This window comes from Python bivittatus, unplaced genomic scaffold (assembly GCF_059951505.1).
Source record: "Python bivittatus isolate LINGU-HERP-01145 unplaced genomic scaffold, Pbiv_v1 ctg000960_np1212, whole genome shotgun sequence".
NCBI lineage: Eukaryota > Metazoa > Chordata > Lepidosauria > Squamata > Pythonidae > Python > Python bivittatus.
The window spans coordinates 15,124,971-15,143,702 of record NW_028277124.1 but is presented as its reverse complement, the minus strand read 5'-3'; the positions used below and the strand labels follow the sequence as shown (position 1 = coordinate 15,143,702).

General features: G+C 37.8%; 1 protein-coding gene across 3 annotated transcripts in view; it reads left to right on the top strand.

Annotated features, from left to right (window-relative positions):
* The window catches only part of PPARGC1A (PPARG coactivator 1 alpha), a 625,128-nt gene that overhangs the window by 430,595 nt on the left and 175,801 nt on the right, over positions 1-18,732 (top strand). The window lies entirely within an intron of this gene.

The following is an 18,732-nucleotide window of genomic DNA, read 5'->3' as shown; positions in this document are numbered from 1 at the left end:
TCTCATTCCTGACAAGAAAAAAAAGAAAGATCTTAATTACAAGAAGGCAGTTTCCAATCAAGTGTTTGAGAGTAGAAGCAGTTAACACAAGGATGGTGGGTTTTTCTTCACTGAATGTGTGAGACACAGGCTTGACACACGATGCTTTAATTTGGATTCCTGGACTGAGTGGGGTTCAAGATCTTCAGTGCCCCTTTCCATCTCTGATTACCTGACCTGAAGGGCATGATGGCTGTCATCATTTTTCTCCTTGTGTCTTTTTTCCTTAAAAAAAGAGAGAGAAAACAAAACGCTGGCCATTTATAGAGCAACTGTAATGAGGGTCACTACAAGGTAAGTTTATTTTCATTGTATTTTGCCCTTGACATGGTCACTGCCTTCTCTTGAAATTGAACTCAGAAACAACAGAATACCTTTGACCATCTGATTTTTTTAGTCAGTTAATTCATTTCTCCTGGTAACTTTCCTTGATCCTACTTTCAGAACAAACAAACCATCTTTTGTTTTATTTAACTGCATTTGCAGCTAAAGCAGGTTATATGGTTCTTCAAAAGCAGGCCTTGTTATTATGATCAAGAGCATTGTTTTTAAATCACTAAATGTCACATATCTGCTAAGAGAATCTGTGGTCACAGCAGACCAACACACATGCTTTGGGTTGTTAAAATGCCTGTCCAACTAAGGAGGCTGGGGTTCACCTCAGTGAAGAAGCTGGACATTTGTCAGGATAATTTGGTGCAAAAATCTTATCCATCCCTTATTCCAACATCCAGAGCATGGATATTGTATGTGTCTTCAAAAGGAATGGACATTGTCTCCCTTTTGAAGAAATATAACACAAAGGGGTTTCTTTCCTTGTGTGGCTACTGTCTGACAAGTTCTTTAAACTGAAGAACTAAACCTAACCAAAAAAGTCAGGTAAAGAACATCCAGGATACTGTTGACTTCTTGGATCAGCTTGTTTAGCCAGCTGGGCTGATGAGTAGAGAAACAGTCTCTGGCTATTGTTAGGGAGAGATGGCATCATAGCCGTTGCCTCCAAGAGCTACTCTACTAGTAAACATGTGAGCCTGGTATTCAAGCTTTTGGGTGTTTAGCAGGGTATCATACCCAATATCTTCGTAGTTACTAGTAACTTTTCAATATGGCCAGAACATTATAAATTTGATTGGAAACATATAAGGCTCATCTAAGGAGACTGAGTTTGTGCAGTGTGGTTTTTGTATCCATGACAGTTTCAAGTGGCCCTAAACTGCCCTCCTTTCCAGAGGCAACCTATGGGGAAAGGGAGCAAATAATAAAACGTGTGATGACATCATCCTGTGTATGTTACAACTTAAAGACTTGTATCTGTCAGATTCAGCCCAAAGAACTCCACGAGACAATGCAAATATAGTTCTGTTGCATTTATTAGCTTCCGCCTCAAGATAGAATCTCACCAGATTGAACCCAAGTTCCTAAGCCAGCCACAACACCGTGAATTCCTTAGGGAGTTGCCAGCCTCATCTTCTTGAACTTCCCACGCTCCTGTTGGGGGCTAAGAACATGCTTATCTCCCTGAGCATGGCCTTCATAAGTCCATTCCATCACAGTATCAGACATTGGGAGACCAGTATATAACTAGCATTTATGTGATGATGTTACTGTGTGTTATGTTGTACTGTGTCCTTTTGGCATCCTGAAAGTTTGAGGTTGATGCCTCTGGGCCTAGCTTCAAATCTTATTTGGGATTTTCATATCTCTCCTTAAAAACCTGTGTTTCCAAGAAAATGCCAGTAGAAATTCTCCTCAATGCAGCAAGCACACAGAGAATAAGGGGAGCATATAAAGAGAATATACAGGGCAAAAATGGCTGGTCACTTGTTGAGAAAGATGCATGAATAAGACGAACATTATCTGTTTGCTGAAAACCCCTTTGTGTGAAAACACGCTTCATATTTTACATGTGTGATTACTTATTTTTCTCTCCCAGATGATATGTTTCTTCACTCAGCCCTGTCTGACAACAACATTCCAGGGATTTTAGTTGGAGAACCTAAACAATAAAGTGGAAATTTCTGCAGGCAAAGCAAAGGCACCAGAATAATTGCAACAACTTTTGAAAACTTTCCTCTCATTTCTTTTCCCCTCCCCCCTTTTTTTAAAGATGGTATGTATATTCTGTATACCTTGATAACCACCTGGAACTAATTTCCTGACTATTGAATCCAAAGACATCCAATTGTTTTAATATTGTTTTTAACAGAAAATATGGAATGATCTGTGTAGAGGGTATTTAATTACAGCAATAGAGCCCTCAGTGTGCATATGTTTCTTTATGGAGGTCTTTGATATCCACTTAAGCTGTTTTCTACTCCTGATCAACACATGTTTAGAAATACCGAAGGCCTGCATAGATCCTAAAAAGTGCTTATTCTTACAGTCTGTTTGCTCAAGAGAGTCATGTCTTGAAATTTTCCCATGGCCTCTTTTATATGTTTTGAAGATCTGTTACAATAGCGCCTCTGTGTCCAGGAAACCCATGAAAATGTACTGGTAGAAAACATTTCTTGAAGACTAACATCTGCTAGCTTGTCATGAAGGCATTCAACCCAGATCCTTGTAAGAAGGGATTTTAGGCAGTGACTGAGTTTTGAGGGATATGCAGAGGGAGAATGCATATAACGATCTGGACCAACGAGACTTTTTTCTTTTTCTTTTTTTGTTTTGCTATGCATCTGCTATAGATTTTCGTACATTTGGCTGTCACCTGAGGTTTAATGGTACAGGTTAAACATCTGAACTCCATGAGTAATGAGATGTAATTGCAAAATAGCATATATTTCCCTAACATGGTGGTTTGCACATTTACAAGATTAACCTTGGAATTCTTTGATAACAGTTGAAATAAAAATCACATGACTCTGTTTAAATAGTTGAAGCCTGACCTCAGTGTCCTGGTCGGTGTTCCTTTTCCCATTTCATGATATTGTTAATGAGCTGGCACAAATGTTGCTAACTAGTCTTACGCAGGCTACTGATGAAAACCTGCTGGGGAGTTGGCATTCTGATAAGCAGCAGTCACTGTCTGGCCAGAATACAATAGTTTGGTTTTCTTCTTTTTAGCTGTAGTAAAAAGTCAAAGGAAAGGAAAATTGTAAAAGGTGTTGCAATAATTCTGGTGCCTTTGCTTTCCTTATAGAAATTTCCAGTTTACCTTCAGCTTCTTCAGCTGAAATCCCTGGAATGTTTCTGGCAGACAAGGCTGCAAATATAGATGAATCAACAGTCTGATTCAACACAAGACAGTTTGTTTTACTGAACACAAAATATCTACATTCCCCATATTCTTTTGTCTACATTTCTTTATAAATTAACAGAAATCATTGGCTTCTCAGAAGGATAGTAAGTCTGATTATGGGTATGCTAAATGTTGATACAGAACAGAAAATTTTAGAAAACACTGATTCTCAGAAAGTTTGTAATATTTTTTTCTTTTTCTCTGCTCTGTCCTTTAAAAAAATCCAGAATATTTTTAAAACTTGGGGAAGGGGTGATGGTACCATTTCTCTAAACATGAGTTCCATTTCTCAGATTTTTATCTCAAAAACTCAAAGCTGCCGTGTAAAAATCATAGAATCATATTTTATTAGATATTTAGTTATTGGCAAAGTGCAAACTATTGCCAAAATGACCAGGCGCTTCCCCACAGCTCGTTCTCTTCTTCTGTTCTGTCCCCCAATCGTGTGAAAAGATTCAGTTGCAGCCTCGTTTGGAGATTACATCAGAAGCACTGCACAGCCCTGCTTGTCAGGTCATCCATAGGATGGGGCCCTGAAAAAGTCAAGATAGCAGGCGAAGTCCCAGAAACACGGCCCTGTCTTCTATATGCGTCTTTCAGAAAGCGAGTGAAGAGCATAGCTAAATCTCTCCTGCCTAAATGAACTGGCCTACTTTTGGCCAAATTACATCCCCCGGTCTTTTGCTTTAAACCTTTAACCTTAAATTTGTCTTCTAGGACATCCAAAAAGTCAAGATGATAGCTGTGGCCATGGGATCAAAGACCCATCCTTAAATAGGTGGGACTTCCATCACACAGCCATAGTATTCTTGACTCTTTGGACCTCCTTTCCATGCAGACCCCTGCCTGCTAGTTATTAGTGCAGAAGAAAAATGAAGGAAGAAGAATGCTTTCATTTTTAAACATAGACTTACATCTATGCTATTCTGTTATCTGTTGTGAGCTTTTTTGATCAAGCCTTCTACATAGAGTTTGAAAATATCCTTGTGAAGTGCAATGAAGGCATGATTCCCACTGTGCTTAATGAATTTCATCATTGATCATTAGTGAATGTTTAGTCTAAGACTGCAATCCTAAACTTTTTTTTACCTAGGAATAACTTTTTGTCATAAGCACGATGGAACTTATTTCAGGATAAACCTAAACAAGATGGTTCCCTATTTTTTTTTTTTTTTTTTTTGTGATGTAGCTCTTCTTCTGCCTGGTTTACCAGTAATCTATTTGCAAGTTGTACCTTCCTTCTTCACACCTGTGTGCATTTATGAGCCCCCCCCTCCCCAAAAGTCTTCTCATAATTTTATGAAACGGATGTCTTCCCTTTTTGCTCATCCTCCCCGTTTGATTAACCCAAATTAATTTTTCCACTTTCATGCCAGAGGCAGTTAACGAGTCATTTGCTTGTAAGGGAATTGGACTGATTGTAGAGAAAATTATGATTGCCTTCATTGCTAAATGGGTAAAATATAGAGAGAAACTATGGAGCAAATATACCACCATTTATTGTACAATTAAACCTATACAAAATAATAACCAACAGAATTACTGAGATTGCAGAGTGGGGTAATCGTGAATGGAGAGGAAATAGAATTGTGCCAGAAACAAACATGAGAACACCTCCTGTTCATTCCTTTGTTCATTTGTTTTCAGTCCTACCTGATTCCATGATGATTGGGTTGGAATGGATTGTCTTCAATGGTTTGGTTGCAAATTTTATTATAAATTGTTTTTGTTCTGGTCCATGATCATAATTAAAATATCCATCCATCCATCCATCCATCCATCCATCCATCCATCCATCCATCCACCCATAGTAATTATATGCCCCCCCCCCTTAAAAAGAGGGAACAGTTTAGAATTTAGATACATGTTGATCGAGTAAACCAAGATTACAGAATAAACCAAAATCTAAGGACTGGCAGTCTATCTGTTAGAAACTAAAGCACTGCTTTCCTGAAGAAATCTATCCTTGACTTTACCTGATGTCAAGTCAGACTGCTTGTATTCCAGCTTGGCTGATGGCTCTCAAGAGAGCTTAGGGAGATGGTATGTGGTATTTTTATTTTAAACTGAAATACTTAATATAATTTATTGTTCTGAGAAATAGCAACAGATTTGGATAGATGGGCTTCACTTAACTGAACAGTTGGGTGAAATTAATCCTGTAAAAATGAATATTTTGCTATGGGTAATTTGTGCCATATGTATCCGCTATGTAACCCTTAAATGTATTTTGAGAAATCTAATGCGCTGCTTTAGAGATTTGTGTGACAAAATTCTCCCCCTCAATTTGCATTCAGGAAGTTTTTCTTCTCAGTTTGAGAAGTACAGGTATACCATTCATCTCCTCTGTACCTAGCAATTCATTTCTAAAGAGAATGGGGAGGCTCAGAAAAAGGAATTGGCATAGGTGGTCCACAGACATCAGTGAAATACCATTTGTATATTTATGTGCACATTTATGTTGATTTAAAATTAATTCAACAAAAATATTATTTAGACTTTATAAGGTGTTCTTTTCAACAGTTAGGTTCAGCTAATGCTTGGAGTTGTGATGTTCAAAATAAAACATTGCTTCATGTGATGTGGTTGTTTATCATAATGGCTCCTTTGAAGTTATTTCACTTAATTTTATTTCTGAAGATGTTTGGGCTATTGTAGATGCTCATATTCTTTTCAGTTATATCCAACGGGTTTGCAAACTAACAGACAGGCAACAGAGTTGGATACTGTGTGCTTTTCTGATTACACACAAAAAAATGGATACTAGAAGTTTGGAAAGACACATGTTCTTCTTTTCATAAAGCTGATAAGCCTTGCTCACTGATGGTAACATTCTTAGATTTCCAGTGAAAGATGAAATTGTATAGAAGATTTGAGCCACTCATATAATTGAGTGGGGAGATAAACAGTGTCATATTATTGTTTCCCAAATTACATTAAGGAAGTTCAACAACGTAGAAAGAGGTCACTATAATGAGAAGGGTCTTCAATATTCAAACAGGTTTCCCACTATCTTTGTTATGAAATTATTAAATGGCACACACAATCATTTTTTTTTTTTAATCACGTGGAGCCTTAAAACATCTGCAAAAGTTCCTGTTGAAGACTGAGGATTAAAATGTTTTCCTCTTCTTTGCTGGTATGCCTGCTTGCATCTAGGCTATTAAATATCTCCATCTGTGGTTTTCAATACACATTTGCTTGTTATAACTGTATGCCTTGGCTATAGAAAAGATGGTGAATTGAGATTTCTGCTACAGCTTTACATGGGCCTCCTTTCCTTCTTGTCTTGTCTTTTCTTCCCCTTCTCTTTTCTTCCTTTTTTTCTTCTCTAAATTGGCCTTCATTTAGCATTTGTATATTTTAATAGGTTAACCAGTTAAATTGTTTTCCCTTTTCCCTCCCCATCGGTCCATGTACTATTTGTAATTGGTTTGTTTGTGGTGTAGTGAAGAGTAAGGGTACACTGCACTGACTACTGCCAATTTAGATTTATAGATTCTGGTTTTGGATTTGATCACCATATGTTTGAAGCCTTTTTTCTCATCAGAAAATAATTATTTTCAACACCTGTACTCTAAATCAGTAGATTACATAATAATCCGAGATGATTTAAGTCAAACTCTTTTTAGACTGTAAACTCTACCACCACACTTCTATTCCTGGATTCCTAATACTTTGCAAGAATATAATTGAATGGGTATTTATTTTCTCTTCATTTCTCTTAATACTTCTCAGGAGGAATATACCTTCTTTTCTTTTCTTTTCTTTTCTTTTCTTTTCTTTTCTTTTCTTTTCTTTTCTTTTCTTTTCTTTTCTTTTCTTTTCTTTCATACACCTCTAGATTATTTTCCTGAAATCTCACTCCTTACTATTTAAAGTTAAAGCATGGGTGTAGATGCTATCACAATTTCAAAGCATGCTCTGAAATTTTGCTTGATAAAAAAATTAAATTACTCTATTAATTGGTTTTTGAAAATGCTTTTGCTGAAAAATAAATATTTTATTAAGGAGCTGATGGGAGCAACAGCATTTTTTTGTTTGCTTTAACAATGGACACCTTTGGAATTTGAAAGTAAATTCTCACATATGCCTCTTTTTAAAAAAATATGCCACAGTTGGCTTAAGTTAAATTCTTAGAAGACAAAACTAAAGAATTATTAACTTTTTATGCTGCTTAACCAGGTCCTGACTGATACAAATTTAGGCCTCTGATAAATAGGAACTTAGGCTTCCAACCCAGAATTTTTATTGCATTGCCCCCAGACAACAATATTGGGAAAAGGAGAAAAAATCTAGTAGGATTTTGGTTTCTGGACTCAAAGATTTAACAAATGCAATATTGTGCCATCTTCTGGAGATACAAGTGGAAAAGTGTATACAGGTTCTCAATATAGTAATCAACGTTTTTTAAAAATTTTCTTCTGAATTGTAGAGTTTCAGTTCTTCATCAGTGAAGATAGATTTTTTTTTAACATTAAGCAAGGTTAGTACATTTATCATAGGACTACTTAACTAACCTTACTTTACCCCTTTCATTTCAAGAAATAGTTACTATAATTAGGGAAAATTGGCCCTAACTGATTTTTAGTGGACTGGTACAAAAAGGAGTACTGGGGTCCCCCCACCTTTCTGGAGGCATAGGGTATAGTGAATCCCCCCCCCAAATTAATATCTTCTTTATAGTCATTCCTAAACTGCACAAGAACCCTACTATGTGCTATAATTACAGACACATTTCCTGGATTAAACGTGGATACTAAAATTTTAACCATTACTTTAGCTTATAGTTCTACATTGTACTTCTGACTAGCGTGCACAAAGCTTTGGTTAGGTTTATATTGCTCTGACACTATCCAATCTATAAACGCTGTATTTGCCATGCCTCAAAATAAACAGGACTCATTAGCTGTAATATTTTTGGATGCCGAGTGAATCACTGAAATGATATCAGACATTTTCAAGGCAGGATTTCACTTTTCCAAAGTTTTATATTTTAGACCGTTACGATTTAGTCAGCCCCTAAACTATGGATGATTATTACTCTTTCCTTAGTTAAATTAATGTCAAGATATACTCAAAGGAAGCCCTCTTTTTCTAAAATGTAGCTTAAGAATCTTTTGCCTATATAATTACACATTCTGAAAACATTAGTGGAATTAGAGAAGGGTGTGGGTATAGCAGAAAATTTTGTTATATTCCAGCAGAAGCATGCACAGTGTGCATATTTTATTTATTTATTTATTTATATATTCATTCATTCATTCATTCATTCATTTATATTTCAAATTCGTCACTACACATCTCACTGCAGAGCAACTCTGGGTGGTTTACATTAGAAAATATTGTCTGAGCCTTGCATTCTTGTTGGCTCTTTTAAATTGCTAGCTTTTGGCTGTAATAAAAAATTCATTTATACTATATAGAGATGATAGTATTATGCTTTATAGATTTTAGTCCCTAATCTTATACCATTAATATATGAATTTAATATGCTATCTGATTATTCTATATATCACTAGCTAATTTGTGTTCTGCTCTTTTGTTCATCATGGTATAAGACTTCCTGGGAAACGTTCTCACTTGGTAAATTTGAAGCAGATGAAAGTACATCTAGAGAGACGTTCTAAAATGCAATATATGGAGTAAAATAAATGTCATTAGGAAGAATTTAACCCCATAGGTGATACATATTTTGCAAGGCCTTTCTACATGCTGTATATACTATCACATTATCTCAAACAAATTTACATGATGTTGAATTTATCTGGCAAAGCATCCAATGAGATCCTCACTGCACAATTAGCTTTGCAAAAGATGGATTTTGCTTTTCACCCTAGCATGATTATCCTGGCTTTGGTCACCAACTAAAAATAAGGAACTCCAGAATTCAGGACTCAGCTTAAGAGTTATCAATGGACTCACTTAAAATCTTGGCCTGTACTTATTCTTGTTTGTGTGGGGATCAATGCATCATCTTCAATACCTGAACTTACTGATTGGATCATCAACTATAATTTGGCGCTCTTTCTCACAAAAAGCTTACGTTAGGTGATAATCGGAATTTAGATATAGTAAGTAAAGCCATTTCTTGAGTAAAGTGGCCCTCACAATATCATTACTTTGGATTAACTCAAATCTAAAAAAGCTATTTTAATCTTTTTGAAGAATTAAGGGATTGATTTACCTCCAGATGCTTCTGGACACTTGATTCATTTCAAGGATTTGTTACTCACTGTTTGATGCTTCTAAAGTAGTTAGGGGTTATGGAGGAAGCTAGTTGCCTTTTTTTTTTTTACAGGAAGTTGAAGGAAGTTGATGAAATTAATATCAATTATTTAAAATATCTTTGGAAAAATGAGCTTGAATGTCCTCTTCTGGTAAACCAATGGAGGATTGTTTTAAAGAACACAACATTAATTTCCTTTGATCTTAAAATGAGATTCATAAAATAAAGCTTTGTTTATATAGGATACCTCAATTTAATCAGAATAGGTGCAAGTTAAGATTAGATGCAAGTCATGTGGCTCGCATTTATCACACATTTTGGGTTAAAATCATCTGGATTGTTAATATGATTCTGCATCTGTCACTGTGGGTTAAACCCTATGTTCTTCTTGGCTGTGTCCCTGAGTATTTGGAATCAAGACATAATTAACTGTGAATTTGGGAGGTATGAGCCTCAAAAGATTATGATACAACTCTAGAAAAAGAAATCTGCACCAGAAGGGTTCTATTTGTAACATTTCTTGGACATTTTAAAAACCTTTCTATGTCTTTTATTATGATCTTGATTGTTGATTTTGAAGTTTCATTGCATTGTTAACACAGTGATACTTTTTCTTCTGTCAGTTAGTTTAAAATAAGAAAATTGAAATTAAAGAATATAAAGTTCTCAATTCTCTTTCCCTATTCAAGTAAAGATTTTACCACAAGGAGTACCGAGGCACTATACAGAAATTTGGACAATGTGTACTAGTTTATGTTTAAATTTCCCACTTGTTTCTGTTCTTAACTAAACTGAATTAAAAGTCAGTAATTTAATTATGTAATCAGATGTGCATGTAAGTCTACTTTCACTTAGCATATGATAGATATTTTTTAGGATTATTTCATTTCTTCTCCTTTTCTCTTTCTCCCCCCCCCCTTTTTTTTTTTTTTTGCATATGGAATAACATCAAAAACTGTAATACCTCTGTTGCAGGAGCTGCATTGGGTACCAGTTTGCTTCTGGGTCCAATTCAAGGTGTTGGTTATCACCTTTAAAGCCCTTCATGGCATGGGCCCAGGTTACCTGAGAGACCGTCTCACCCTCATTACATCGACCCATCCCCTCCATTCAGGCAGAGAAGGCATGTTACAGATTACGTCGGCAAGAGAATGTCGACTGGCAGGTCCGAGGAGAGGAGCCTTCTCTGCTGTTGCCCCTGCCCTATGGAATTCTCCCCCTAGAGGTGAGGTAGGCCCTTAACCTCCAAGCTTTCCAGAAGGAATTGAAGACTGGGCTCTGCCAACTCACGTGGGGTGAGAAGGGATATAACCAACACTGGGGGTTGAAGATGCTCCCTGAGTCTAATAACTCCTAGTTAACATCAGTTTCTTGGAAGCTTTTGTTATTTATATGGGAATTTTGTTGAAATGTATTTTAATTAATATTTATTCTATTTTAATTCATATTTATTCTTTTTACTGTAAACCGCCCAGAGTCGCTCTGCAGTAAGATGGGCAGTGACAAATTTGAAAAATGAATAAATAAATAAATAAATGTGAAAATTCAAGAAAGGCAATGTTTGATGGGTAGAAAAAGTTTGGATGGGAATTCCAAGCTACAAACCTAGCCAAGACTATGTTACACTTGAGTTACAAACACCCAGCAAACCCTCTTACACAAAGTTGTTACATAATGCTTGTTGATTTCAGTTTGGTTTGGCAGGGGGATTCCAGATGGTCCCAAATGGTGCTTAATTGATACCATTAGGTTTAGGACTGAAGTATGGCACAAATGATTAGATAAGTCTCATAGGAACGATCGGTACAAATGACATAAGCATAAACAAAGGCATATATAGGAAGCTACGGAATATGGATGATTTTATCTAATAAGCTATCTTTAAAATTGGAGATGACAAAGATTAATCCTGGGATTTTTCACTTGCTGCTTCAATGCCCTAGGAGGCTCACTCTACAGCTTCCTTTTTTCCAAACATGTGGCTGTCTTTCTCACTGATGCGTGGGTTTGCCTACTTCCAGAAGACATGCCAACATGTTCCAGGAATCACCAAGAGCAACAGATAGGACCTGAAAGATTGTCATGCCATCTAACTCTAGGCAACTCTTTGTACCTTTAATCTCTTTCAGTTAGTTGGAGATAATAATGTAAGAGTGTTGACAAAGGCACAAGAAAGAGATAGATGTACGGCTCGGTATACATGTTACTCCTTATTGTTAATGTCGCTAAATGATTAATATTATGAGAAATACAGTGCAGAGCTTTCATGTTTCAAATTAATGCAGACATGCCTGGAATCCTAAGTAGGAAAGTGTACTCAGATCAGGTAACTGATTATTCCTCTTTATTCAACTTTTTTAAATTCATTATTTCCTTTTTATTCAACGCTTTTTAAAAAGTGTTGCAGAACTACAGAAATGCCGTTAATTTTGGACAAAGCTGCTTCAATTTATGCAGGTTGCCTGTGTTTTTAATGTGATCTCAAGAAATGCAGTTTGTACGAACTAAAATATAATTTTAAATGCAACGGCCTGCTGTACAAGCTTCTTCATTTGAATGTTTTTGTAAAGCTTCCTCTTTTGGCTACACTGTTTTCCCAAATATACAGTTTTGTTGTAACTTTCCTGAATATATTGTGTTTTCTGTGAAGCTAATAAACCATCATACCATATCTAAAGTTTGGGACTTCTATTAACAGAAGACTATAATATATTAGGTGCTGCTCAAGTTGTTAAATAAGGGTAGAATTTTTAGACTAGAAAGAAACTTCGGTTCATGGTCATTCTGATTTACAGTATGATTCCTATGATATTCCCCACATTAGTTAATTATTGACTTGAACTTAATAATGGCTTTGAAACCTCAAATTGATACAAGACACTTTAATATGGACCACTTATCTAATGTTACTTCACATTTTTCAGTCAATTTTATTCACCTTGTAAATCTTTTTGTTTTTGCTTTTCTAATTTTTTTTTCCCTGCAGTTCCCCTTGGGAATGGTTTCTAAATATGTCCTTAAATAGATAAATAAAGTACTAACATAATTGCTATGGAGGAGATCACACAACCACTTGTTCCCTATCTCTGTCCAACAGCAGGCCTTCCGATACACAACAATGAACAGGCTGCTATATAAGTACAGCAAAACTACAGAGTTTTGTTTTGTGTTTTATGAATTGCATAAAAGCTGCTGGAGCCAGTGTGTCTATCCTTGCCTTCTATATTATTCATTCCTCAAGAGAATACCTTATCATCTGCAGAGATAGAGCTGGTCTCTAAATATTCTGCACCTGTGTCACTTTGAAATTTACCTGTCCAAACCCACACCTTGACCTGAGCTCAGAAAGCAGTAAAGATGCAAACCCAAGAGCGCCGGTTGGTTGAATTCTTAATGATTTTCACCCAGGAGAACAAGCCTCTGTGTTTTGCAGAAGCTGAAGACCCAGTAAAGTTTATTTCAGATAGAGAGAAAGTGTTAAATTTCTTTCTGCTTCCATTGCGTTCCCATCTATTTCATACCCTCCGCATACAGGTTATCTGCTCCAAATATCATTTTGAAAAGATAGCCTTTGGCTTTCATGTAAAGTGTTGTATTATTTTTCCCCCTTTATTTTAAATCACTTCTAAATGGTTTTTAGGCTGACCTGCTGGGCTCTTGTGCAGAAAATTGTACAGATTACCTGAAGTGAAAACTGTAGCACACAAATGTATTCAGCTTTATAGCCTGTGACTTTAAAAGACTTCATCTTTAAAAGGGTTATATTAGCTTGAATGGAATTGCACTCTAGACATAAATTGTTTATGTAAATACTTGATTCTCACAGTAAATCTTGACTAAGAAAGTCTCCATTTTGGAACTGAATGGAAAGACATGAGAGATGATTATGATAGAGTAGCGGCTTTTGATTTGCATTATTATATATGCTTAAGTCAAAGATTCCCAAAGGATCCAATTTGCAAACAGTAAATGTCTTGTTCCAGATAGGAGGCACTGAATAGAGGCGTGGGTTTGTTGTTGTTTTTAAGTTTACCGCTTAATTTTGAGTCCCTCTTAGTAGCCTTTGAGTTCCAAATTAGTGGAATTTCCCCCTAACTTCTTCTTAATTAAGTATTATTGGTAGGTAAGATATCTGTGTTATCTTGACAGATGCAAAATAAAGATTGATAAATTGTGATGCCCAAAGGCTCCGTTGGTGGTAATATGGTGCACAAGTCTTCCAATAAACTGAGAAATGCTTGATAATAGGCCACGGATGTAAATTCTTTGTCTCAGGAGATGTCTTTTGTTGCTTTTTCTATTAGTACCAATGCTACAGATTTTTGTGTACTCGTTCAGCTGTGTTGCATTCACCCACACTGAAGTACTTATAGCTGTATTCAGTAAATACTGGATTGCAAATAAAAGTCTGTTCCCCTGGATTGGGTTGGTGGGCAATGCCAAGACAGATGGTTGAAGGACCTCATTAGAGGGGATCAGAGAGAATTCTGTCCCGACTAAATTGTGAAGGATCTGAGTGTAGGTAGATTCAAGTTTTGCTGCTTTCTAAAACAGCCTCTCTTTCTTTTCAGTGTACTCTGCTTGTTCATGTGCATGTGGGTGTGGGTGTGCACACATGTGTACATGCATGCATGCACACAGAGACACACTGTAAGTCTCCAGTGCTCAGGCAGAGCAAAACAACACCCTGAACTGCCCCACTGCTCAAACAATTGAGAAGTATCAACAAATATGCTGCTACTTATGTAGTTCTTTAGTATATGAGTATGTTCCACTCTAATATTTAAGGCCAGATGGTCAAGTCCAGCTTCCAGTATCTTCCTAGAGTGATCAAGTCCAGCTTCCAGTATCTTCCTAGAGTGATCAAGTCTAGGAGGTAGGACCTCCTAGACTTGAGCCGTAATTGCAGAAGTTCTACTAATCTTTGCTAAGCAGATCTTTGCCTCTGTGGGCTATAGGACAAAAATGGTTTTTCAGTAAGGATTACTGAACCCCCGTCTTGAGAAATTATCAGGCTCCTGTGCTGTTAAAGGGATAGATCTCTCTCTCCCTGGTCATTTCTACTGGGGGACAGCAAAATCTCTCTCCCTACTTCAAATTGAAGCACGCATCTGAGAATGTTCAGATCAGGATTCAAGACAGGGACTCCATCACATATCAAAACTCAGGAAGATGCTGGCAAAAAGGACAAATTCTTTCATCCTGGATATCTGAGTGGGCTCAGACCTTTTCCTTTGAAGATTAAAACATTTTAGCAAATCTTACGCTCTTTTCTCTCATCCATTTTCTCTCCACTTTACCTGAACTTTCCTTCTCTGCTTATGCATACCCATGCTGTATATGACTACACCGTTTCTTTCTGTGTTGAATTCATTGCCTTTTCTTTGGCAAATTCGTGTTCTATTAAAATTCATGCAATTGAGTTTGCTAGTAAAAATAATGGACAGTCATACTGTGTTGAATAACATGATGCAACATTACACACAAACGTAAAGCAATTGCTTGTCCTGACTCCTGTGTGATATCTGCGCAAGATAAAATCACTTTTGTCCCTCTACAGACATCCTGGATTTTGCTCCCCAATTTGTAAGGTATTGCGAGTAGAGCTGAGAAATAAGAGCTGAGTCTTATTTTGCAGGATGTAGCATTGCTGTATTTTTATCACTCACTCCAGCCAGAGAATTGGGCCTCTGACTAACCCTTGTTCCTTCCCACTGATGGCCTACTTATTACTGAATAAATATAGGGTGAACACATTCCAAGATCGAGTGGAAGTGGGTCAAACACACATCTGCTGAATTTTCAAGTAATTGTTTTCTGGCAGAGAACGTGTGTTCAAACACTTCTACTATAGAGAATACGTGTTTTTCTTTACGCCGAATCTGTCCTTCCTGATTGGTGTTGTTCTGCTTCCGTGAGTTGTCCTCGTGGTTCTTCTGTACTCCAACTTTTTTTTTTTCATATCTTTTTGAGGTATGTTCGAGAACCCACTAGTTCCTAGAAATAATGTGTTTTGCCATGTGTTGGCAGTTATTGTCTGTGAATCAATATTGTGTTATTGGGCTGTGCAATATGTTCAGATAAGGTGCTGCTTTATTGTGTGGGGAGCTTGCGCAAAACATCTCTCTTTGAATAATTAAAGCAGTTGCTTCTTTTTCAAGTACTGCTGTACTGCTACTTTAAACGCTGTTTTGGGCTGTCTTCACATAAAGCAATAATTGCATGAGTCAGTTTCAAGTTGTTTTGACTTACTGTCCCATTGGACCAATATATTTTTGCACCCCAATTATCTCTTAAATTGCACCCAGTATTTTCCATTATCTTTTTTTGCCTGGGTCACCAAAAACAGGAAATAAGTGTGTGATGATGAGATCATCAGGACAGCTGATCATCATTAATTGTCTCTGCTTCAAACGTATCAATTTCCTAGTCTAGTCTAGTTTCCTAATTTCCTATCACCACCACCAGAGGTTCCAGGGCGCTGTGCTTTAATGAACAGCCCTTGCCTCTTTTCTTCATAACAAAGAGAAGCAATAAATATTTCTATCACATACATGCACAATCCATGCACTGGTGCACATGTATTTTTATACATCTGCCTGGTGGTCTGTAACAATTCCTCTTGGGAGACTCTTAGACAGGCAGTTGCAAGAGAATATTGATTTCTGAATCTGTTTAAAAAATGCACTGAGCAGTCTAAAAAGCCTGCTCTTGACCATGGTACCATACCAATGTGTTTGTGTTACCCCAATAGATCCAGAGCTTGATGTTATTCAGATAACAAATCCTGTGAGAGCTGCAAGCCAGCAAAACTGAATTCAAGGGCTTTTCCTGGACTGGCCTAAGTGAAATGTGAGCTGGGAGGTAGGGTGTGTGTGCCAGGCATCCTTTCCAATAGGAAAAATAATACTCAAACACAGAATGCCCTTGCTGAAATGTGAGTTTAATTCACTGCTAGAGAGACAGGAATGAGAATAAAGAGAATGGTCATTTTCCAAGGGTGGCAGGGAAGTGGTGTGGTTAAGCATCTACAGTTCTGGTTTGCAGCTGATGTCTTCGGACTGTCATGAGTGAGTACAGCAGCAGAGGTAGGACACATTTGTGTGGTAAGGCTAAATAACCCTGCTTTTTCAGGGTCACTCAACAAGATGCCATTTAGAGTCAGGAATCCCTCAGTAAGAATTTCAGCGCATGCCATAACTTTGTAACTTAACTCCTGCTAAGGAGATTTGGCACTAGTACAGCTTTCCTAACCTAGAGCCCTCCAAATATATTGCATGTCTCTTTACTCAACAGGAAAAGCATTCTGCCCAAGCAAGTTTGCTCCCAGGTAAGTATGCCTAATATAGCTAGAAGTTTTGCCAGCTTGGTGCTACCTAGCAGTGCAAAACATCAGTTACCATAAGTCACAACCCATGTGAAATTATGGGAATTGAAATCCAACCTATCTCGGGGGGGGGGGCGGGAGGGAGGGAGAGAGAAGAGGACTCTTCCTGCTAGAGATCTAGTTTTCTCTCTGGAGCCAGGTTTCCTAAAAACAGTCTTAGAGTTGTGCTCAATAGAATCCCCCATTGTCACAGACACTAATTTGCCACATCAGTGAGAACTAAATCCTGTCTGCTGCCTCAGATCAAAGGTGAGCTACATTTAATCCTAGCTATTGACTTCTTTATATAAAAGGGCTTAATATCTTTTGCTGAGTGTGTTGTGTAGTCCCGTTTTTGTAGGTTGAACTGAAAGGCTAGCTAGAAGCCTACCATCACTCACCCCCTTGCTGTTGTCTCTCATTCAACAGAGCAAAATCTGCTCTTGCTTTGGAAAAGGATTTGCCAAACGCGAGGAACGGCATAAGGCATGTGCTGCTTCTCCTTTCTGTAACATCCCTGTGCAAAGTTGGAAAGTTGCCTCCTTTCTGTGAGTCGTCAAGGAAGCACAGAAGCACTGTGCCCCATGGAAGAGCAGAAGCACCAGGAGTCCACTCATACCTGGCAAGAAGTAAGAGATGTAGCTGTTTGTTTAAATGCTTCTCCAAATGTGAGATGGATACAGCTAATGAAAATGTCTGAAGAACACTGCATTTGCTTTTTTGCTTACCCCTTACTTCAGTTCAACCTACAAAAACAGCTGCCATGAAGTTAATGGTCACCTGGATCCTCTCATTGTCCAAGCACAGGATGTCCTCAAGAGGCTATCTCAAAACCTCCAAGCTGGGGGGTGTAGCATCGCAGTTGAAGCCCCACCCCTTTCAAATGTGTCTGTACAAATGGATGGGGCTTCAGTTGTGGCACCACACCCACCCCTCCATATTTCCATCAGGTAAAATAACTTTGCCTCTGTTTTTGGTTTGAAATGGTCATTTATGATACAGCAGGTGGCGCAGCGGCTTAATGACGCTGAAAGTTGCCGGCCAGAAATGGTCGACACTTCAGCGGTTCGAGTCCAGCCTTCGCGTTAAACAGGGTGAGCTCCTGTTTCCTCCCCAGTTCCTGTCAACCCAACAGGTCGAAAACTTACGTGAGTAGATAAATGGGTACTCTCACTCCGGTGGGAGGAAAAATGCTGGCGGCGCCTTGCAAAAAAGGAGTTGGGAGCAGTTGCCGGTAAGCGCAAAAAACCGCGCACGCCCGAAAAGTGCGCGAAGCAACGGAAACCCCGCCTCCTGCGCTCGCCAGCTGGGCTCTGCTCTAGGAAGGAGGCTCTGGCAAACCACTTCCAAAACAATTGCCTTGAAAACTGCAAGGACTTGTCCAAGCAGTCACTGCAGAGTCGGTAACGACTGAGCGCAGATAAGAAAAAAAAAAGGTATCACAGAATTCTCTGTATACCAGTGTTTCTCAACCTTGGCACCTTTCAGATGTGCGGACTTCAACTCCCAGAATTCTGAAAGCTGCCAAGGTTGAGAAACACTGCTGTATACCATCCTTCCAGAGACAATCCAGTTAGATTAACTACTGCTAACATCACCTTTATATTACTCTTATACTTCATCTTATAAGCACGTTTGTCCTCATAGCTGTTAATGTTATTTTTATATTTCAAAATAAATACATAAATGGGGCCCTTAAGTTAAGTGACATGGGGGTAGAGAAATACATAAATAATCAAAGTTGAACTACAGGATAATAAAAGGTGGATGGACAGACGAATGCAAGTTTAAAGCACAGGCGGATTTGCATATTTAGTTCGGCTTCATGGCTTCTTTTAGCAGAGTGGGATTAATGAT